Source organism: Anastrepha ludens, chromosome 5, assembly GCF_028408465.1.
Source record: "Anastrepha ludens isolate Willacy chromosome 5, idAnaLude1.1, whole genome shotgun sequence".
Taxonomy (NCBI): domain Eukaryota; kingdom Metazoa; phylum Arthropoda; class Insecta; order Diptera; family Tephritidae; genus Anastrepha; species Anastrepha ludens.
This window is the reverse complement of record NC_071501.1, coordinates 59258354-59282966: the sequence shown is the minus strand read 5'-3', so window position 1 is coordinate 59282966 and position 24613 is coordinate 59258354. Positions and strand designations below refer to the sequence as shown.

At 35.2% G+C, this 24613-nt stretch overlaps 1 protein-coding gene across 1 annotated transcript in view; it reads left to right on the top strand.

Moving 5' to 3' along the window:
- Positions 1–8067: 8067 nt before the first annotated feature.
- Positions 8068–24613, top strand: part of LOC128863722 (probable G-protein coupled receptor CG31760) — a 65183-nt gene continuing 48637 nt past the window's right edge. The window contains exon 1 of the mRNA XM_054103029.1: positions 8068–8491. The gene's annotated coding sequence lies outside the window, so the exon portion shown is untranslated. The remainder of the gene's footprint in view (positions 8492–24613) is intronic.

The following is a 24613-nucleotide window of genomic DNA, read 5'->3' as shown; positions in this document are numbered from 1 at the left end:
CAACTTATAATGTAAATTATTAAAAACGGTCCCTGTTGTGCTAAACCAGTACCTTATTGCGTCGTTCATTGATACATCCAGAGCGAAACTTTGCATTTAAATTTCTAAATGAAAAAAAAAAAACCTTTTTAACCGCTTCTCAGCAAAAAAGCAAAATATAAATGTTTGGAAACACAAGAAAAATTTTGTGATGGTTTTACAATGACTACTTATCATATTAAGAATTTTCAACAAATTTTGTTGCGAAGTCAATTGTTGGGATATGAATTAAAACTGTAGTAGTTGGCGTACTTGTTTTCAGTTAAAAGGAGGTTTGAAGCTCCTAACATGCAATTTTTGCTTATTTTTTCGGTTTTATTGAAAGTTTTGTACTGGACCAAGCATAGGAAAAGATTACATTACATAAGCATTTTCGAAATAAAAAATAAAACGTATGCGCATATATTGACTGATTATTTGCGCGCTTCACTGTAGGCATTCTAAATGGAATAAATCAATTTGAATGAACTATTAAAAAAATAAAAGGTATTTCATAATAAGGTTGAAACATCACACATCTGATAAAACATTTGTTTGCCGGCTTTTTTTCGTTATATGCTTGTTAAAAGTAAAGTATAACCTCTCTTAATTCGTCGGCCATGGGTTTTTTAAGCTAGCCAGCATTAAAAGGTCTTTTAACATAAAGCGTGCAAATTTTATTTAAAAACAAAGTATGTAAATAATAATATAAACAATTAATTTCCAAAATATTAAAAAATAATACTACCTGTAGTTATAAGGGATCCATAAATCCCGAAGGCAATAATAAAAATTAAGGAAAATCAGCACATAAAATATTCACGCCATTTGCTTTATTTCCCAAAAAAATATTTAACAGTCTTTGTGTGCATACATATAATATATACATACATACATAATTGGCGCGTACTGCCTTTCTGGGTGTTTGACCGAGTTCCTACTTTTTTTTGTGGCGTGCGTCTTGATGTTGTTCAATAAATGGAGGGGCCTATAGTTTTAAGCCGCTAAGCCGACTCCGAACGGCAGATATTTTTTATGAGGAGCTTTTTATTAGAAAGGAGCTGAGCTATTAGAAAAAACTTTTCTTCATTTTAGTGTTTTAAGGAGATTCGAACCTACGTTCTCTCTGAATTCCGAATGGTAGTCACGCATCAACCCATTCGGCTACGGCGGCCGCCATACATACATAAATTTTAAAATTATTGCTCATGAGTGAAGGCGTGAACAAAGAATTTGGCGGTACTTGAATATATGCAAAGAAGTGCACATAGACTCTATGGGATTATGTCAATTCATAACTGAATAGGTACCCTGTAGTGGTATGGAATGGAGTATCCATTCTTTAAATGATGATGAAAGATGTGCTCAATTTTCTACTATATTTACTTCAAACATGCATAACATTAAAATTTAAGGACTAAAAATCTGAATATAATCAGTTTTTTCGTAATTTTACAAACTTTTACGGCACAAAAAATTAAATTTTTATAAAAATGTTTTATAATTTTTTGAATGAGAACACAAAATCAAAACAAACAATCAAAAATGCTGAAATTGCCCCTCAGCACTTCTTCCTCATTACATTTTTATCATGCATACATGTATGTATGTTCATATGTACCATATATATAATATTATTTTTATAATGCCAAGGTCGTATGCTCACAAAGTGTTTTTAATCCGAAATCAAATATAGGCAACATGTTACATTTTTGCGTAAACAGGATTTTTTCAGAGGGTGATTTTCTATGACATTCTCTCATAAATATATAAAATAAGTAAATAGCTATAAATGGATTTTCTGAAAATAGATAAACTTAAAATTATTCATAAGTACACGTGCACATAAAGCAAAAACAAATATCTTTTGTTAATGAAAACACATTAAGCCAAATTATAATGGAACAAATTGAGATCTTTAGTCGCATTAAAACAAAACTATAATTTCATTTCGTCTCGTCGATGTTTTCTGCAAATTTTCATGAAATTATTTTCACCGTAGGAGTTAAGTCTCTATAGACGTAATCATTCAACCGTTCTTATGACATCGTACTTCCTTAATAAATATATTTTGAGCCTACGGAGTAATGAAAATTTCCTTTCACCCCCTTAAGTTGTTGTGGGAAGAGTTGTTAGAATAACTCATAAATTATATACATTCGTTTGTGTATCTTTTGCGTATAGTTCAATGACTTTGAAAACTGCTTTTAGCCCTTTCTTTATATTGAGAATTAGTTTGCATCAAAGCTTTTATTCCATCTGAACTTCCTCAAAGTCAACCTATAAGTCATCATATCAGAAAAATATGATATGTGATGATTAATTTAGTACAGCTCATAATATTTTTTAAAGCCAACAAAAATATGTATATGAAATAAAACGTATGCAAATATGTACATATAAAAAACTTTATTAATTTAACTATTAATTAACCGTTATTATAATGGGTTAGAGTAATATTTAATTTTAATGAAGGTTGGCAGACAACTATACTTTCGAAGTTGTGCCAGAATTTATTTATCTTGGCACCGCCGTTAACAGCAACAACGATATCAGCCTGGAGATCAAACGGAGAATCACTCTTGCTAATAGGTGTTTCTATGGGCTAAGTAAGCAATTGAGTAGTCGAGCCCTCTCTCGCATGACCAAACTGACACTTTACAAGACGCTCATCATACCCGTGTTGCTTTATGGCGCAGAGGCATGGGTAGTGTCACAAAGCGATGCAGCCGCTCTTGGGGTGTTCGAGAGAAAAGTTCTTCGTAAGATCTTCGGTCCTGTGCGCGTTGGCGAAGACTACCGTTCAAGAATGAACCACGAGCTGTATGAGCTATACGCCGACATTGACGTAGTTCAACGCATCGCCATCCAACGCCTGCGTTGGCTAGGGCATGGCGTGCGTATGGATGAAGAAGCTCCAGCAAAGAAGGTGTTAGAGGGCGAAGCCCAAGGGAGCCGACGCAGAGGAAGATCATTGCTCCGGTGGAAAGACCAGGTGGAGGAAACCCTATGCTCGCTTGGTGTACAGAATTGGAGAAGGCGCGCGCGGAGCAGAGGCGCCTGGAGAGAGCTAGTGAGGTCGGCCGTAACTCGGTAACGGGTTGTTATGGCCACCTAAGTAAGTAAGTAAGAGTAATATTTAATTTTAATGAAGGTTGGTACATTTTTCTTTTTAGTTTTTATTTGCACAATGAACAGCATAGACCCAACTAATTTGGGAGACGAGAGACGAGAGAGGCTGTATCTTCGCAAATCTCTATCCAAAGGCAGAAACTTCGTAAGTTGATTTAACCATGTCTGTCCGTTTGTGCGCCCTTGGGCGTGAAACTTGGCGAACATATTACTTGTAGTTTTGTATTGAATATGGGCGAGATCAGTCAATAACATTACTCACACTTGATACAAATGATGAGACCAAAAACTGAAATAGCTTGAATGAAACATTTGAAAAATGGGCGGTGCCACACCATTTCTTGGGTAAATACAGGTACCTTGATAAAGACTTACTAAACTCGTCGAAACTTCGTCATAAACATTATTGAGATTGGATAAAAAACATTATTTGTTAAGACTAAATTTTTAAACGTCCGTCTGATGTTACAAACTATTGGCTATGAGTTTGTTTGATTCCAAAAACTGATAAATATATAAAGTCCGATTCGCAATGAACTTAGCAGTGCTGTGGACACAAAAAGACGCCAAAATTTTCTGAGTTCAGACCATTTCAATCAGACGCAAAACTTTCCCGCCAGGTATGTGTTCTTTTTCTTCTTCCTTCTTTCGTTATTTTGCCCAGCTTATACAATTTCCTGTGGAATTGCATTGAGCGTAAATGGCTGGTTATTTAACAACTACTCGCGCAGCTACTTCCGTTTAATGTTTGTAAGGATTGGAATTGACTTTACAGAAATTGGTGATGAGGTGGCTGCTTATAATTTGCATGCCCAACTTCTAACCATCGAGGAATACTACATATATAACATGTATATTAGGGTGCTTCTTACTTAAGACCGTTTGAAAAGTTGCCTCAATTCGCCATTCGCTTCTATCGCCTAAATAATGTATGCCTGATCTTTTCTATTGTTTTATATTGAAGTTTAGCGATCAGTACCAAGAGTCGAAGTTTGTGAAATAATAATATAATTTCCTACAAACTATCGTTTGCGAAATGGTTGAATTCGTTCTATAAACAAAATAAAGAATGTCATTAAACATCTCCTGACGTAGCGTTGAGTTATTACCTTTCTCTCGCAAATACTGGCACGACTCTGTGGGCATTTTTCTGTTGTATGTATATAGGTAGACCGTCGGATATTCAACAGAAGAATTCTGCTCAATTATTCCACATATGCCGACACACTCGTCAAATCAGTCGTTATTATATCCCACCACCAATAATAGACTCCAATCGCACCCAAACCCTTTAATTGCAGAAATGACTCTGAATCCCATTTCCTTTAACAAACTGAAGAGGAAGTCAACAACGGATATATTATGCTAGTAAGCAAAAATCTAGAAATGGTTGCACTGGATGCTTTCCACGCATGTCTATTATAATGTCCAAGTTTTAAGTATAAATATTGCTGAATGTAAAAAACAGATTGCAATAAATAAATAGATTAAAAAAATATATTTTTATTTTTTATATATTTTTTTAATATAGTACCAACACGATCTCAGTTCTTTCAGACCCCTGTTACGCCAGCCAATCAGCTGATTCCTTCAAATTCGTTGAGAGCCAGTGAACGGTCTAATGTCTGTGCATTCCGTACATCGTGCGAAACAACCTATTGTGTGTTTCATTTACAATTTTATGTATTACGTGATTGATTTATGGTAAGAGGACGAAAACGTGCATGATTGTGATGATATCTTAGCCAGGATGACCAGTGCAATTTGCAGCAACTATTTCTTAGAGCTGATAATGCTGTTCTGTTAGTTAGCATATACTTTCGTATCCCACGTTTTGTAAATAGGTTATAGGTCAAACGGATAGACCGAGTTTAATGCAATTTTCAGTATAAATAGCTTTCAACCACCACAGAGCTCGTGCCAAAAATTTAAATGCACTAAAATGCCGGCCGCCCGCCGTAGCCGAATGGGTTGGTGCGTGACTACCATTCGAAATTCACAGAGAGAACGTAGGTTCGAATCTCGATGAAACACCAAAATTAAGAAAAACATTTTTCTAATAGCGGTCGCCCCTCGGCAGGCTTTCAAGTTCAGGAGAAGAGAGACACAGCTGAACAGAATTCATTTCAAAATATCGCCATGTTGTCTTTGCCATATTCAAGTTGGGCGAGTTTTCAGCGTAATAAATACTTTTAAAAGCAAAATTCGTAACCATTTAACCATCTTTGCAGTAAATGCATTGTTTCACATAAAAACGGATTAAAAGGAGAAAAATGTTATCGTGGCAAGTATAATATACCATATAATGTAAATTGTTATATTGATATCGATATTTATTTATTTAGAATATTACTGGAAGTCAATCTTCAAAATAATTTGTGATATAACTTGCACATAACATGTAGATAGACATTTTTTTTAACGAATCGTGACGAATTCTGTATTATTGAATTAAATGCTACACTTATTTTTTAATTATGTTAAAAATTTGGTGCTATTAGTTCGGTGCTTTTTGAAATTCGGAAGTTGCCAAAACTTTATAACACACAAATATATATGAGCACTTTCTTCTAGTTTTTGTTTTTGATTTCTACACATTAGCACACATCATTGCCTAGATACAAACATGCTCATCCGATCGCTTTCCTCTCTTTGCTGTCATGGTATCCTTTTACTTCATATTTTACATTTGTAACTTTTGCTTCGTGCCTATCAAAAATCCCACATAAAAACGCTCAAACCAAACAAGAAATAAAGCTTTAGTGCATCCTCCAGCATGCAAAAAATATTGTTGTACTAAATGCAAGTGATATTCATAATGAAATATAATTCCATTGTAATTTCCATTTGTGATTCGATCTCTACTTATACTCTGCTGCGTTTGCTTCGTTTTTTTCTATGCTTTTAAGATGCATTAATAGTAACAAATAGCATTCAATTTTTATCGTTATCGTTATTTGTAGATATGATGAGGATAAGGCAGGAAAAGGCATGGTCTTGTATTGATGCAGTGGTAAAATGAAAGGATTTTCTGAATTACATTGTGTGTACGATCCTCCTCAGTAGCCTTTATGTTTCCATCAGGAGGTAAAGGATATCACCACAATATTGTGCAACAAAATATTTATGTTTATAATACTATTCCTACTGTTTTGTGGTTAGGGGGACTTCTTTAAAAAATATTTTTTATTCTGTTAAATGATGGCAATGATGGTAGCTGAAAGGTTAAATTACAGCCAGTTTAATCAATTACGCTCGGAGGAGTATGTACAACTAAAGGGCACTTGTTGAAAACCTTGAAAGAAGATAATTATTCCTTTGACAAATGGACGAGAATGATTATCTTAACAACATTACATTACAGAAACGTGGCGTAGAAATTCAGCAATACGCTTCTATCGGGGCAATACTTCACTATGAAGATACTGTACACTTTCCCAACGAATTTATAAATTCACTAAACACCACCTGACAAATTTAAACTTAAAAATGTCATTCCATTATATTGTTGCATAATCTTCGACTATCTGCACTTTGCAATAGCACTAGACTATTATCCTTACAGGTTCAGCATATGGTATGCGAGTATTCCACTTATACCTATTTGGTATAGCAACAAACAAAGCTCAAACCGAATAAACATGTCGGCATAGATTTGCCTTCAAAATGCTTTTCCCATGGACAATTAGACGTTGGTCTGTGAAGAACTGGAAGGGCCGAAGGGTACGAGTATTACTTGTTTTAAATGAAAAAACCAAAAATGTATTGAAGTACTCAGAAATATGTACTAAAAAACTATCTTTTTTTATCAGTACAAATAATAAAAATATGAAGTAAAATAAAAAAGTATGGATTTTAAATTTATTTATTATACAAAAATTTAGTGATACTAAGGAGCAAAAGTAACACAGACCTTCAACTTGCTTGTTTTATAACTCGTAATGGGATGTTGTACACATTTTCGTTTAAAATATGCATTTTTTAATTGTTTTTATAATTTTTAATAACGCATATTTTAAAGGAAAATGCATACAATATCGCATACGAGCATGCTGGTATACTTGGATCTTCAGGTCAATGTACGTACTTTATATGGTGCTGTGTCAGGAATGCACTAAATATTATGGCCTAAGGATGCTCAATACTATAAACCGCGTCGCTGGACCTATTATGCTGCTAACATGGCATCGCATGATGTCTTAAATTGGTATATATTTTTGTTAAAATTTAAAGTAGGGAGTTTAACCAATTTAAACTAGCATTTGCTTACGCACTTTTTTGTGTTCTTCTTGTATTGCTAACAATATAATTTGTATATTCTATTAGGATATCTATATTATAAACAGATTCAATAAAATCACACATCACATCTGTCAATAGTTTTATTCTGAATAGTAGAATTTATAAAATATTCACATATGAGGAGAAAAGGAGTAGTACTAATAGCTCCTTGCATCCATTAACATGTTTTACTTACGTATGAACATACTATGATATATAGGTATGTAATATATGTACACGTGTATGTTTCGTGTTCCGTTTTTAATGGACTGCAATGTACATACTTATTTGAGATGTTGTTAATAATTTCCCTATATACATACTTACATATATCTATGTAGTAGTACTCGTACTCTTTTTACGCTCTCTCAAGCTGACAGTGTGTCGTATACCGGCACGCGCAGATATTCTGGTGCGTGTATTTACTTGTACAATGGCACACGGGACGTATACGTAATAATTTCTCTATGCAAGCTCTAGCTCTGACACTTTATCAAAGGCTCTCTCGTGCTGGAACTTTTAGTCTATTACGGAAATTGAAGTGAGTTTGACGTGCAACGGGAATCGATTTTATTTTTTATGCAACTGTATTATTTTCCAGCATTTGTCAGTGCACAGAGCATTAAATATATAAAATTTATTTATATAAGATTTATATATACACATGTATGATCGTATATAATTTTTTCCAAAAAAGAAAAATTAAATATGTTGGCAAAGTTAAGGTAAAACTAATAAAAGGAATAATACAACATAACTGGTTATATAGTGTGTGATATAAAAAAAGTAAGCCCACGAAATTGCATTGATGGCAAATGTCCACGTATATGTAAATATATACAGTCTTTTTTAAAAACAAAAAATTTACCGAAAAGTGTCAGCGTAATAATCGGGGACATAAACAGCGGCTAACAAACCAAAAGAAAAAAAGTGAAGTGATGGCAGCTGTGATGGCCATGACATCTTCCGTCAGCCGTCCGCCGTTTGTGCCAAAGTCCTTGAAAGAATATGGAAAGCAGTAAAAGGAATGAAGCGCGCGTGTGCGGAATTTCCTATCAATGTATGTATGTTAAAGTATTCGTAAGGCATTATCGATAGACAACTATAAAATTTGCATGCAAACAATTTTTTCAGTTCATGCTTTAATACCTCCCTAATCAACACAAAATAATTAACTACTTTGTACAAAAATTTGGGAATCAGAAAATGTTCAAACTGAAAGCAATTAGACGATGAGTATTTAAAGAATTTGTGTTTTAATTGCAAACGCTAAGGATAAATAAAGGGTCAGTGACGAATGCCAGGTTTTAACTATACCACTTTTTGACGACATAATTTCACCCGAAATGACAATATGTTGTCATTTCAGTATATTGAACAGTGTCTCACTTTAATTAAATCAATTAATATGATATTTAGTTTTGGCCGCGTAATATGCAGCGCTTCGCCGCTAAATGTGTACTCGTACACCATCTCGAGGCGTGGCGTAAGGACAATGCAGCGAAGTGTTGCAGCTGTGCACAAAGGTTTTATAATTAATATTGCCCACATAACGGTTGTATGCAACAGCATAAAAAATTCTCAGAATAGTGAAAAGGGTCGATTTCGCTACGTCTGTCTAATGAAACTTAGAACACATTAATTTGTCTTCGTCCAAGGTAAGTTGGTATTAAGTTTTCATCTGTTATAAATAAATCGGAAGTTCTCAAATTTGGTAAATGTGATAGCCCGAAAACAAAAAAAAAAAAAAACGGAGAAAGACAGATTTCGGAAAACGGAAGGGCCTGCCCTAATTTTTTAATCAATGCGTGTGTCTCGATAACGATTTAATTTAGATCCGACGTAAATATTACTGAGATGTGATAAAACCATGTCCGTTCTATATACATATTTCAAAACTAAATTTTCATTCTGTCCAACTAATGCTAAAAGTTATTACTCTCACTGTCAATGCGTTAGTTTGATTCCAAAAAACAGCTAGCCCAAACTAAATTTTACCGAAATGGGCGAGGGTATATAAAGTGCGATCCGGACCGAACTTAGCACTTCCTTACTTGTAGTTTGTATGCTTGTCTGACTGTCGAGTGCAAACTGTTTTCGTACTGTTGCACTATTACTGCCATCAAACTGAAAGCGTTGAATAGCTTCCAATGCTGCGTGTAACTATTTACGAATTGAGCATGAAAAGGTTTTTTGAGCTTTGAAATGAGAGAGTTTTGGTTGCCCGCAAACGGAAAGATGCAAAATGAGAGAGATTTTAAACTCTTTTATTATTGTTAAAAAAACCCTATAAAAAATGTATAGATGTGATTTCATAGTTTTTCTTAATTCGATTGCTTAGCAAATGCTAATTTCACACAAGGGTTTATTATTCACTACTGGTGTTAGCACATCAACGTGAACCAAGATGAATAAATATAAGGAACTATTTTTGACAATGGACAAAGAGGATTTGAATTTAAAAGTATGCTCTTAGGTAGGTAGGTAATTAGAAGTGGCAGTCGGTCTTTAACCAATATATATATCATACATACACATTATGTCATTAAAAAAATGCATATAATGACGAATCACGCCACACATAATTGGCTGACACTAGATAAAAATTTCACTTTATGATTCCGTTACTGGAGGCTTATGAATTCATTTTGTAAGATTGAATTATATAATTAACTAAAACCAAATGTTCACTCAAATTGTGTTCTTGTTTGTACCGAAAGCAAAATAACTATCATACCGTGCTTAGATAACATGATATTTCAATAAAATAAATGAGTTTTCGAGGTATTTGCAATCAAATTCGTTTTAAATAAGAAACAACAGGAAAACGAGTTTGAAAAATGTTGCTTTCAGTAATTTTTTAAAGTTCACATGTTTGCCGAAGATTTATAACACCCAAAACAAATTTGAAAAAAACGCAAATAAATTTAAAAACCATTTATAAAAATTCTAATTTTTTGACATTTCTGATCTTAACTTCGGAATAGAAAATGAAACAGATACTATTTTAAATTTATTTAAGCATTTTTGAAGCGAAGCAAATCTTTTGAAGTTTACGTAAAAATAAAATAATAAGTAATAATTTGCACCATACATAGAGTAACTGTAGGGCCGATGAACTAGCGAGGCTTCGACCAGGTTGACTGATGAGTACATGGGCATACTCCTACTTGTAAGCTACTTATTTTTGAGAAAATTGTAAGAGAAGTGAATGAAAGATGGCTTAATGAACACATCTGCGAAATCGCCCGACAATTGTAGTGGTAGTGACATGCCTAATAGGTAGACATGCCCAGAGGAAGCGCGTTGAAGCAGACAACTTCTGCAGAAGATGTCTGGGGTAGAGCAAAATACGACTTCGCACCTTCTGTGCCATTCCCCACGCGACATCACAATGAGCTATGAGCCTAAGTGTGTCCTATAGTGGGCAACCACTACAACCTCACCTAACTAATGGTACTTACTTCTCAGATATTATTGATATGCTTGCAAATATGTACATAAATACTTAAAGGCATTTTGAAAAATATTTTTTTCGTGGCTTGTGAACGATTCCCTCTTGTTGCCATTTTATTATTTATAATAAAAATCCAATATACTCGCAAAATAAATCTCTGCTAATACGAACATTAAACTTAATTACAAAACTTATCTTAATAATATAAAAAAAAAACAAAAACCCTGTCCTGAACGGCATTGATTTTTGAACTTTTTGATGGCGAAAATGGAGACGAAATTTTGTTTTTTCCTACATTTTTTTAATTTTGTATGTATATATTGAGTCCACATAAGATTTTACACTTAAGACATATTACAAGTACAAGTTATTGCTAAATACGTTGAAGGTAATTGTTTTTAAATTGACCGTTTTTGCTTTTAATCAAAATATAAGACGAGCAATTTTTGGTAAAGACAAAATTTACAATATTTTATTGATAGTCCTTTGATAGACCCTTGTATTTTTTTTTTTATATAATACAAAAAATCTTACAACTAGGAACTAATAACTAAGCTGTGGTATCCTCTTGCATATTGGTATATTGTTGGTATTTCAAGGGAGGAAAGACTTCCTTAGTCTCCATGAAACCAAAACGTAATTATTTATCCCCTTCCCATTGAAAGAAATTGAAACTAGCATGGAAAAACATATACTTGAATGTATTCGTGATAAGTTGAGGGTTTGTTTGGTTTGTAAGCGCAGTTTGGCATAGTGAGAAAAATGTACACAAAACACTATTTACTCAATTGATGTACTCACATATGTACATACGTGTATGTAGTATCACAATGTGAGAAAAGCACAAGAGATCTTTACAACAGGAGGGTGAAGCTATTATTATACAACCATCAAAGAAGTCGTGGCAAGTCTAATACATATAATACATACGAGTATGCATGCATGGATGCGAACAACAAACTATGCATTTAATTAAGTTACAATATTTTACATGTGCAAACACAGGCAAATAAATCTGTTTGGCTGGCAGGTGGTTGCCGTCTAAAATCTTAAATGAAACTGCAACCCAATTTTGTTTAGCCGTATAAGTTACTATCCGTCACTGGTATTCATTGTACTGCATTAATTTTCTTACTTAAATATGCAATTATTAATGCCTTGTCTTCTCACGTATCCTTTTACACTTTTCACACAAGGGAAATCAACTTATTGCTCGTGTTCGTACTAAAGTTACGGAATGTGACAATTTACGTGAATTTTTTAGCAGGTTTTATTTTTCGTCATTTTGCAAGATATAGACGTTTGATTCCAAAGGTAGAACAAATGAAGAAAAAAAATTATTTCTAGACTAACCAATTCTTTAAAATAATAAGCTTTAAAAACGACTGTATTTTGCTTTTTAACGGCAGGTTTTACCAACACCACCCGTTCTTTCCTTTTTTGGAGTTTTTGAATGTAGAATCTAAGAGAGAGTCAAAATTGCCATCAGAATATGTGTTTTTCATCGCTGTAAATTAGCATACTAGAGAAAAAAAAAAGTTTATTCCAAAAAGTAGCAAAATCCCATGTTATGTAAATGGGAAATATATCGTGTTTGGGGCAAGGTGTATTCTGAATATTAAGAGCTGATTTTGATCTGATAATTTTTCTTAGACGGAAAACTAAAAGTTTAGGGGGCGTCGCAAGAAAAATAATCAAATTGGTAAATAACGGACACCCTACTGTGCAGCACAAAACGTCCATGTAACTAAGCAAAGAATGTTCGACATCGGAAAGCTGGGATCTCAACAAACATCCAGAAGACTCGCCACACGACTTTCACTCCTGCTCTCAGAGAGTACTGCCCAACAATCCGACATGCACGAGCAATGGAGCAACATTTCTCATTCTCTACGTACCGCCGCCGAAGAAGAAATCGGATTTCCGTTGGAAAGACTAGGAATGTCATACTGCCGCAGGAATAAAGGATGCTGCCTATAGAGCCGCGCTGCGATCGCGCGCAACGCGAACCATATGGGATCGCTACCGAGAGCTAAGAAAGAAGGAAGGGACACGTATTATCAGAAAGAAAAAAACGAGAGGCCGAAAAACGTGAGTGCGAGGAGCTTGAGATGCTGGCCAGTGGGAACAACGCCCGAAAATTCTACCAGAAAGTTCAGTGGCTTACAGAAGGTTTTAAGACCGGAGCGTTTTCCTTTAAGAACAAAGTGGGCGATCTGCTGAATGACATCCAGAGCATACTTAAATTATGGAGGGAACACTTCTCGCACCTGTTCAATGGTGACAGCTGGTGTCACAGAGAATGTGAAGATCCCGATACCCCAATCGTTAACGACGGAACTGTCGCTTCGCTACCCAACCATGCGCGGGCGCCAACGGAGCTATTCAAACATGGCGGCGAGAAGCTGGTAAGGTGCATGCATCAGCTTCTATGCAAAATATGGCCTATTGAAAGTATGCTTGCCGATTGGAATTTAGGTCTGCTGTGCCCAATCCAAATATTGCCTATAAGGTTCTAGCAAGCGTATTGTACGAAAGGATGAAGCTACCATCAACCAACTGATTGATCTTATCAGTGTGGGTGACTCGCTGTCGTGTGACTTCTTTAACCATATGCTGGAAAAGATCGTGCGAGCCGCAGAGCTTAATCGCTCAGACACAATTTTTGTTTTTGTTTTTATAAGAGCATACAATTGATATGTTAACCCATGATATTGATTTAATCGGCCTTAACAGCCTCGCTGTTGGTTCTTCCTTTTCCAAACTGAATAAAAAAGCAAAGCGAATGAGTCTTGTGGTGAACGAGGACAAAACGAAGTACCTCCAGTCATCAAACAAACAGTCAGCGCATTCGCGTATTGGCACCCACGTCACTGTTGACAGTTATGATTTCGAGGTTGTAAAAGACTTCGTTTATTTAGGAACCAGCATTAACCTATAACAATGTCAGCCTGGAAATCCAACATAGAATCTCTTTTGCCAACAAATGGTACTTTGGACTAAGTAGGCAATTGAGTAGTAAAGTCCTTTCCCGTCGAACAAAACTAACACTCTACAAGGCTCTCATCAACAAGTGGTATTTTGGACTAAGTAGGCAACTGAGTAGTAAAGTCCTCCCTCGACGAACAAACCTAACACTCTACAAGGCACTCATCATGCCTGTCTTAAGAATGGTGCAGAAGCCTAGACGGTGATAATATCCGATGAAGCGATGCTTGGAGTGTTCGAGAGAAAGTTTCCTCGGAAGATTTTTGGATCTTTGCACTTGCCCAAAATCGCGTAAGCGGTTATCGCGCCAATTAAGAAGAAAATAGTTTAGTATAGATAGTAATTTTTCGTTTGGTTAATTTTTTTTTCTGAGTAATTTCTGTTGACGATGTAATAAAACTTGCGCGAATGGTGCAATCATCAATATTTTCGCACACTCAACCATTGTTCTCAAAAACTAAAGTTCTAGCCCAAGGCTAAAGTTTACTGCTCCTTTTTCTTTGTTTTGCTTTACTTTAAAAGCTTCTATGACCATTTCTGTGAAGCTGTTTTGGCTGGTGTACATAAATTACAGCAAATTCCAATTTACACTCGCTTTACTTCGCAACAAGCTACATAAAATGTTTAACAAAATATTAAATATGGCCAGAGGAAATATGTACTGAATAGCCTGAGAATGAATGAAACTTAAAATTTCCGGGAAGTGAATACGCAAAAATATCTAAAATGTTTGATTTAACAACAAATTTTGAATTTCTAAATAATTATTTTTAAGACTTCCTTTTAAAATTTGTAGAATTTATCGCCTTTTGGAACTTTTTCAACAGGTTGCTTTGATTCATATGGAATGCGGCGCTTAAGATAGAACTTCTTATTAAGCGTTCAAGGTGATCGGAGAAAATGAGTGACCCGTAATCTACAAAAAGTAATCCTGCAAAATGCATAAGATTGTTTCTTTAGACTTGGTAAATTTACCAACAACTAGCTATGCACAATATATCCAAATCCTGAAAAATTTCCAAAAAGGGAGAGTCAACACATAAAACAGCTTTCATCAGCCACCTATTAACACAAAATAAAAAGTTAAAACTTATTCAAAATTTTACTGCACAAAAAGACACCCTGCAGGTTTATCTCTACTAACTTATAGTTCGGTATATACAGGGTTGAGGCTGAATCCGTTCTTCTTGAACCCGGTGTTCACGAGATGGCGGACGTTCTGTGACAATAGCTCCTCAGATTAAGCTATCTCTCTGAAGTTTTTCTGTAAAGGTTAACTTTTACCGCAATTATTACAGTTCGAGTGTACTAACTACATATTTATATATTCGTTGAAACCTTGACAAACGAGAGTGTTTTTGCGAAACTACCATTTGGTTGTATGCATGATTCCTTTCCGTTTTCATTGAACTAAAAGTATGAATCTATTATACTTACATATGAACTAGTATGTTATGTATAAAGCTCGGTTTCACAGAAAATTTAACATCTCTTTCCAAATTGCATGCAACAATCAAGGAAAAATTAAGAAAATGATTCCTATACAATAGGGTTTTATTCGTTTTGTCATAAAATAAGATAATATTTACTTCAAAATGAGCAGAAGGAAAATCAACACTATTAACGAAAAGAACTATGTGATATTTCGCGTATTTTTAAAACACTAATTAATTAATAATCATTTACTCTTTTGTGTACAGAAGTATTATTAGAAAACAATTTTGAAAAAAAAAAAACATAGACTCAGAGAAAAATAAAAAATTATAACTTCAAATAACATTTTACACTCACATTTTCCTTGGAACCAAAAGTAATTTAAACAACATAATATATTTTAATTACACAATCAGCCTCTCTATGAGATCAAAGTATTTATCATCCATGTAATGTTAGTTTTATTTAGTATCAGTATCAAGTCTTTGCCTAGTTAACATTCATTTAGCAGGCACACGGTGTGCATTCGTCGTCTGAGCAGTGACACGGTAAGCGGAGGTAACTTGGTTATTTCATGCACAATGAAACAATGACAGGCTACTAGGAATAGGAAATGTGTGCGGCGAGAAATGTCGATATTGCATCCATGTACAATATCTGTATATAATTGGAGCGTACATCCATTGTTGAGTGCTGGGCCTTGCTCTTCTTCCAATTTATGGTGTGCGTCGTGATGTTGTTACAAATATGCATTTTTCTGTGCGAAATTAATAGCAGCAGTTTTATGTTATCAGTTGAAAGAAATATGTAAATAACTAAAAGAAATGCGCTTTTCAATAATAAATAAAATCAACTCTTTAGACACCATTAACTCTTTCAGTACCAACAACCATAAAAAATATTTTCTATGCCTTCTTAATGTTTTTCAATAATTTTTTCTAAAATATTGGAAATATAATATATATACATATATATAATATATTCGGCATGAGAGTTTCAATCCTTTCTTAGCCAAAGTTACGAATTATTTAAACAATTAACTTATACATGATATTGTGTGAAGTATGTGCCATTGGAAGCTACAACTTTACAATTTACTCCTGTCTTTCAGACAGGCTCATTCCTCTGACGAAAAATTCGAGTTCTTTTGACTTGATCCATTCATTGAGCCAGTTTGAGACGCTCTCGTAGGAAAAGAACCGCTCACCAATAAGGGCTGACTGCATTGATCGGAACAGATGGTAGTCCCAAGGTGCAATGTCAGGGAAACACGACGGGTAGGGCAAGATTTCCCAATTCAGTTCCTCTAAAAATTTCTGGACCGATTTAGCAACGTGTCATGCAGCTTTTCTTTGATAGTTCGGTATACCGCATTAGCTGCAGTCGGTAACGATTACCAGTGAGGGTTTCAGATGGTTTAAAGAGTTCATAATAGATGACACCCTTCTGATCCGACCATATACAAAACATAACATAATGAAAACCTTTTCTCATAATATCCAGACACGAATGTACCTATATTTACATACATGTACTGTATGTATTTCTCTCGATACCTTCATAATAATTTGTATGAGCGTTATCTACTAGTGCACGGGTATAAAAATATGATTTTCCTTAAAATATAAGGCTGGCTAATGTTAATGCTTATGAAATAAAAGTATGAACATACAAACATAATAGGACTATGAATAAGTTCGTTACGGTTTTACAACAGATGGCGTAACTTGATTATTATTCCATCGATCCACATTTCCAAACATTCATTGGAGAGCTACTGTCGTAAGGCACAAACGTCAGTATAAGTTTTTTATTTGAAGCGTAAACAACAATATTTTTACCACACTTGAAAATGTCGAATTTCGTGCCAAATAATGTGTTTTTGCGGGGAATTCTTCTTCATTATTTTAATATGAAGAAAAAAGCAGCCGAAAGTCATCGTATCTTGGTGGAAGTTTATGGTGAGCATGCTCTATCTGAGCGAACGTGCCAGAAGTGGTTTGCACGCTTTAAAAGTGGTGATTTTGGCTTGGAAGACGAAGAACGCGAGGGTGCGCCGCCAAAGTTCATGGATACCGAATTGGAGGAATTGCTCGATCAAGATCCGGCTCAAACGCAAGAAGAGGTTGCAAAAACTTTGGGAGTTGATCAATCAACCATTTCCAAACGTTTAAAAGCCATGGGAATGATCCGAAAGGTAGGCCATTGGGTGCCGTATGAATTGAAGCCAAGAGACGTTGAACGCCGTTTTATGGCATGCGAACAACTGCTTCAACGGCACAAAAGAAAGGGTTTTTTGCATCGAATTGTGACTGGCGATGAAAAGTGGGTCCATTACGACAATCCAAAACGTCGGGCAACGTATGGATACCCTGGCCATGCTTCAACATCGACGTCGGCGCAGAATATTCATGGCCTGAAGGTTATGCTGTGTATCTGGTGGGACCAGCTGGGTGTTGTGTATTATGAGCTACTGAAACCGAATGAAACGATTACGGGGGATGTCTACCGACGACAATTGATGCGTTTGAGCCGAGCACTGCGAGAAAAACGGCCGCAATACGCCGATAGACACGACAAAGTTATTTTGCAACATGACAATGCTCGGCCACATGTTGCACAAGTGGTCAAAACATACTTAGAAACGCTCAAATGGGATGTCCTACCCCACCCGCCGTATAGTCCAGACCTTGCGCCATCCGATTACTATCTCTTCCGATCGATGCAACATGGCCTGGCTGACCAGCACTTCCGTAATTACGATGAAGTCAAAAAATGGATCGATTCGTGGATTGCGGCAAAACCGACCGAATTTTTCACAAAGGGAATCCGTGAATTGCCAGAAAGATGGGAAAAAGTAGTAGTAAGCGATGGGCAATATTTTGAATATTAAATTTGTAACCATTTTACGTCAATAAAGTTTCAAATTTCGAAAAAAAACCGCGCGAACTTATTCATAGTCCTATTACATACGTGCAATATGAAGGAAATAATGTATGTTAAGTAATGATGGGAGGCTTATTAAGTCAACGCAAATTTATCAAAAGCTAGTTTACATTACCACCTATAAATTATCTATATAACAATGAAAATCTGCATAAGCTTTTAAGCCATAATTTTTAATTTTTTTATTTAGTAATATTTTTTCGTATCTGCTGGAATTTTAAATTTAAATTAATTTGATTTCCCTCTTTAAAAGTAGATTTTGCATTTTCGCTAATAATATATATTATTTTAAATTTGAAGGTTGTTTGTAACTTCTTCATTAACTAAAGTACAATTATTTTGAACATAAAATTTTTGATTAAAATAATGATTTCTGTTTTCCAAACCAGTCTCGCGCAATTGATCGAGCCAAGTCCATGTAGCTTCGCTTGTAAATTCGCTTTTAAATATAGTTTTTTTATGCACGTATGTATGTGAGGGTTAACCAATTTGAAAAAAATTACATACGTAACACGTGTGCCGAGTGACAACGCTTCCTGTACCTATTTAACACATTTTTTCATGCAGTTTACACAAAAAGGTTCGCCTAACATTTATGAGTTTCAAAACATTTGACATGTTACTTTCATTTGTATTTAAGTACAAAGCCTAGTTGTTTTGTACTTATACATATGTATTTATATGTACATACATATGCACTATAGGACTTACTTACTTACTTTCTATACACATTTTCAAAAGTACATACTTATAAATATGTACATACAGTTAGTAACAGAAGTAAGTATACACCGGACACGTTTTCAATTTTCCCCCAATCGATTTCTTCAAACAACCTAAGTTATAAAAAAATTGTGTTTTATTTACGTGTATGAAATACAAAAATCATATTTAATCCAAATAATGAAAAAATTTTAAAAAGCAACAAAATTATAGCTTTTTATATTAAACTTTATAAAAATTCATGTCTCAAAAGTATGTATACAGTTCATCATATTATTAATTTGTGAAATCAAAAACATAATTAAATCAAATCCTAGTATTTGGTAGGATAACCATTAGGCTTTACAATCGCTTTAAGTCGTGATGGCATTGATTTCACCAAGTTTTCAGTTACAGCTGGTGGTATTTTATTCCATTCCTCTCGAAGGACGTTTTTCAGTTGTTCCTTATTTCTAATCGGATGTTTACGTATTTGCCGCTTTAAATGCTCCCATAAGTGTTCGATTGGGTTGGTATCCGGGGACTGTGGCGATATTTTCAGCGGTTTTCGCACATTGTATAACAGCCACTCTCGTTCAATGTTGGATGTGTGCTTGGGGTCATTATCCTGCTGGAATATAAACGTTTCTCCAAGGCCCAATTTCGTAGCGCTTTCTTTTAAATTATTTTTCAAAATATTTCAATAACCATATTGGTCCATAATATTTTCGATAAATACCAAGTTTCCAACTCCGTTCGCAACCATACAGCCCCAAACCATCACAGAGCCCTCTCCATGCTTCACTGTGCCGGTCATATTGTTTGGATCCAATTCCACGTTAACTTTTCTCCAAACTTTTTCACGGCCATCACATCCACAGATACTGAACTTACACTCATCAGAAAATATGACTTGGTTCCAAAATGTTTGGTCATATTTTTAATGAGCTTTTGCGAATGAAATCCGTTTACTCCGATTGGCACTACTCACGAAGGGCTTTTTCCTAACATTGCGCCCATGATAACCAGCACTATGCAACACCCGGTGAATAGTTTGGGAGCTAAATTGTTTTCCAGTCTCATTTTCAAATTCAGATTTCAATTTGAGGCACTTATTTTGGGGTTTGTCCTGATTTTCCGCAGGACCGGCATTGGATGTCTGGCTGCATCTACAGCCGTACACAATATTTCATCGATTATTAGAGAGATGAAATGGTTTCAGCTTATTTGGGAGTTAGAGGACGACTTGAACCCTATTGGATAATGACATCCATCGCAACTTAACTTAAGCTAGTATTACGAATATTTCAGACCTGATTGAATTTGGTTAGGTGTTTGTAAAATAGTATTTAAAATTTCATATTTTCTATAAATTTTAACCATTTATATGAACTTTATTTGGAGAAACTAACATTTACGTCCATGTCAATAAATGCATTAAGATGTCATCTATATTTTCAGTGTAGCGAAGTAAAATTGATTCTAGAGCAACACCGCGTAATATTTAGCATTTGTTTATATGAAAGAAATCAGAAAAACGATGTACTTACTTATGGCTTCAAATTCGTTCGAAACTAATGGATTTCTATGCAGGCAAATATAAAAAGGTAGGCAGGGATATGTATGTACATATATGCAATGATTATATACATAAAAAATATAAATATGAACTCATTCTCCACGTCGAAGGCTTAAAAAACACGTACATACACATGCACAAGACAATTTCTTTACAAACTGCATGAGCACACACGGAAGAGCATATTCAAGTAAATATGTGCTAAGTATGTATGTATGTTTTCCCAGTTGACTAAATGATGTACGGGGTGCTTTCCCTCTAAAATAACAGCAACAGTTTCATTAATCTCTCATAAGCGAAATGGTACATTTTCTTTGTAAGTCCATGTACCAAAATATGTACATTCTGCTTCCGCCAAAAAAGGATCAATAATTAGCGTGCGCCGTAGCCGAATGAGTTGGTGAATATTGAGTTGAAAATATTTTTTTCTAATAGCGGCCGTCTCTCGGCAGGCAACGGCAAACCTCCGAGTGTATTTCTGCCATGAGAAAACTTCACACAAAAAATCATTTGCCATTCGGAGTCGGCTGAAACTTTTAGGTCCCTCCATTTGTAGAAAAACATCAGGATGTACACCACAAATAGAAGGAGGAGCTCGGTCAAATACCCAATAAAGGGTGTAAGAGACAATTATATATATATTCAATAAAACACAAAAAAATATTATTAATTCAAATTTATCGCTTCAATGTAAGCCCCTTTTAAAATAATGCATTTATGCCAACGAAAAATCCAATCTTCACAACTTTTTGAACGCACTTTCTGGAATTCAGATCTCGTCGTGAATTCTCTCTCTTTCATGTTTCCATCCAATAAAAACGGGAGCCTTGAAGTCGTATGTTGGGTTTTGGAAAGAGAACAAAATCAGATTGATTGAAGAAAGTTGTGGAATGTTCGACCGAAAATTCATCAAAAATAATAGTTTTAAGAGTTTTTTTCCATTGAAGTGAATAATGTTAGAAGCAATTTTGAAACAAATAGCTCGAATAACTCGAATAGCTTGAGCCTGCCAACATATGCGGTGCGTCTTTTTTTCACTCACTGCAGTTGCTTTTCTACTAGCCTTTAGCCTTTTTATGAAACCGTCCCAATTTTTGCTTTACTTGCGTATAGCGTGTATGGTTAAGTAATTCATTCAGTAGAAACAAACAGAAAAGAAAAATGCAAAAGCAAGAAATAAACAAAGGCTGATGCATGTGAGGAAATGCAAAGCGACAGACATTATAAATAACTGAAAATGGAAAGAAGAAAACGGTTGACCACATTATACACTATATGTATGTAATATAGGTCAACATACTTCCTCGTCGCTTACAGGCAAACAAAATTCTATAAGATTTTAAGTCCTTTATGGGCGAAGTAAATATGTATGTATTATATTATGAATTCTAATCGCGGAATACTACGATTAAGAGCCAAAAGTTTCAGTGTTCACAAATGTTCAACTTGTATTCGGCCATCCTCTCCATCTTCATGCGTTTTGACATAGCGATGAAGCTTCATGTTATCTAGTTTGTAACCGTTACGGTTGGATCCTGGGCTACTTTTCGAGCTGCATAGTGACTGTTTCGCTTGGTCTGTATACCTTCGTAAGGACTCATGAATTGTGTTCGCCTTAGGGTAACCCTTGATGTAGCTTGTTTTGTGGGTTGTCTGAGCCTTCGCTAGATCTGTTCGGACTCAGGTGCACTGACGCTCCTCTTCAAAGTAATACTGCAATTCCTCCTCAGTACCACTTCTAATGAGATAACTTTGTGGAGCTTTCAAAAGAAAAGATAATCACTCTATCCAATTTAGCAACATAAAGGGTGATCAATTTAAAGGTATCGGATTTTAAATTGAAATAAAATAACAAAAATTCAAATTAATTGGGCAATCTTTATTATTTTTGTGCAGAACCATTCATGAAATTTATTGTTTAAAAATAATCCTTTTCAAATGTTGGCCGCAATTGCGCCGTAATTTGACCATCCGTAAACACCAATTTTTAATTACTCGGTGGAGGACTTTGGTCGGTATCTCGTGAATAACTTTAGCAATGTTAGCTTCAAATGCCTCAATCGAAGCTATTTTCTTCACTTTAGCTTTAGACATTACATATCCCACAAATAAAAGTCCAAAGGTGTGATATCAAACGATCTTGGTGGCCAATCTACTGGTCCGAGACGAGAGATAAACTAGGACGCAATAAGTCCATTGTTTCACGTGTGGAGATCACGGACTTCAATTTCCGTTGTCAAAAAGTTATGGCGCGATAATGTTCGCCATTCACGGTTACATTAGCGCCAGCCTCGTCTTTGAAGAACCATATTTCTTGAATGGCTTCGAATTGCTCTTCAGCCTAAATACGGCAATTTCGCTTATTGACGTATCCATTAAGTTAAAAATGGGCCTCCATTAGATGGTCTGAACACTTCTCACAAAGCGTCGATTTTCGTAACACAGTTGTACGATTTGTAAACGTTGTTGAGGCATAAGTCTTTCCATGATGAAATGCCAATGAATACTGAAAAAAATTATGTATTTAGTTTGACAGCAGTCACTCGTGGTCTGTCAAAAAACGCTATAGGAAAAATAACCTTCAATCTGTTCACCTTTTACTTATACCACTTTCGAGGTTCTGAAGCGTTTCTTCATGGCCTGGCCATTGTGTAGAGCATAACCATATGAATTAGCAGTTTGGCAACAGCCATGAATGTAAAATATTTACAGTTTCCATGGGACGTCGATTTAACCAAGATAGGCGATGCTCGGATTGATCCATCACCTTCGTCGATACAATATATTGTAATTAACCATAATTCTTTCCGAATTTTGGTTATTATAATGCACCATACACAGTTTTTAACAAACTATTGCTTAACTTTTGCTTCGGGATGTGATATCCAATATCATTGTGGTACGGAGTATATTTTTCTCCGCACAGAAAGTGTTCAACTTCGTGAGTTCTTTCGTTTTATGTATTGCTCTATAGCTTTGGGTCCTACAAGTAAATCGGAAGCATTCATATTTTTGGAGAGAACATTTTCTTTATGTTTCAAAGTTTTCATATGGATGTGTCTTCAAATTTCGTCCTTAAGCGTTCGTCGAAAAGGCACATGAAAAAGTTTTGAAGAACTACGAAAATAACCAACCTGTCGCAAACTGCTCTCACTTCTGTGTTCCACTTTATGTATAAAGTCGTGGAGATAAGGTAGTATCTGTAGTACTTCTCGTTGAACATCTGTTTTACTTAAAGTACGCTTAAATTCAACTCAACACCAGCTTGAAGTAGATATCCATTGACGAAATTTTTTTTAGGACTGCTTTCATTTTCAACAAATATATAGGTATATATAACAATTGGCCTCGCGCTCCAATACGATAGTGTTCCAATCTTCCCCTCAAATTGCTGCATAAGCGTTTCAGCACAGTTTTAGCATATTTTTTCACGAATTTACGAGTTTCGATAACTTTTAGCTGCGTAAATTTCGTTAAAGCCAGTGTTTTTCTTTGTCTGGCCAAACTTTGCCATTTTTAACGCAGTGATCAAGAAACTAGATCTGTATAGTAAATAAATAGATGCAGGCCAGTTTTAAGGACCCATTCGGCAGCTGTTTTCATTTCATTCCGGCAAATTTCGGTGGCCTCTGCGTATATTACAGTGTCATCACGTTGTGGTTCAGGAGATTTTGAAAATTTAATAGCGAATAAAAGCTGTAAACGAATTACAAACTCCGAATGGCGCGCGGTACGTGGCAAAAACCATTTTCCCAATTCATGAACGTGAAGAGTATTGCATTTTGTAACTTATTGAGAAGTGGATTAGCGAATATGCCTTTAGTCCTCCATCGAATTAAGTTTCTTAAAGTACACTCAACATCGGTATGTGTTGTTCTGCGACGACTCTGCTTGCAAAGTTTGAATTCGACTTGTGGGCTTTGCCTTACCTCAGCCATTCGTCTACTTGTTGCTTAACTACTTCCTGTTCAACTGGTGGAAATCTACTTGGCGAGTGATGAAGGGTTTCATGTTACTGTCCGTCGTAATTGTTAAAATTATCAGGCTTTTGGCATTAATAATAAAATACAAATATA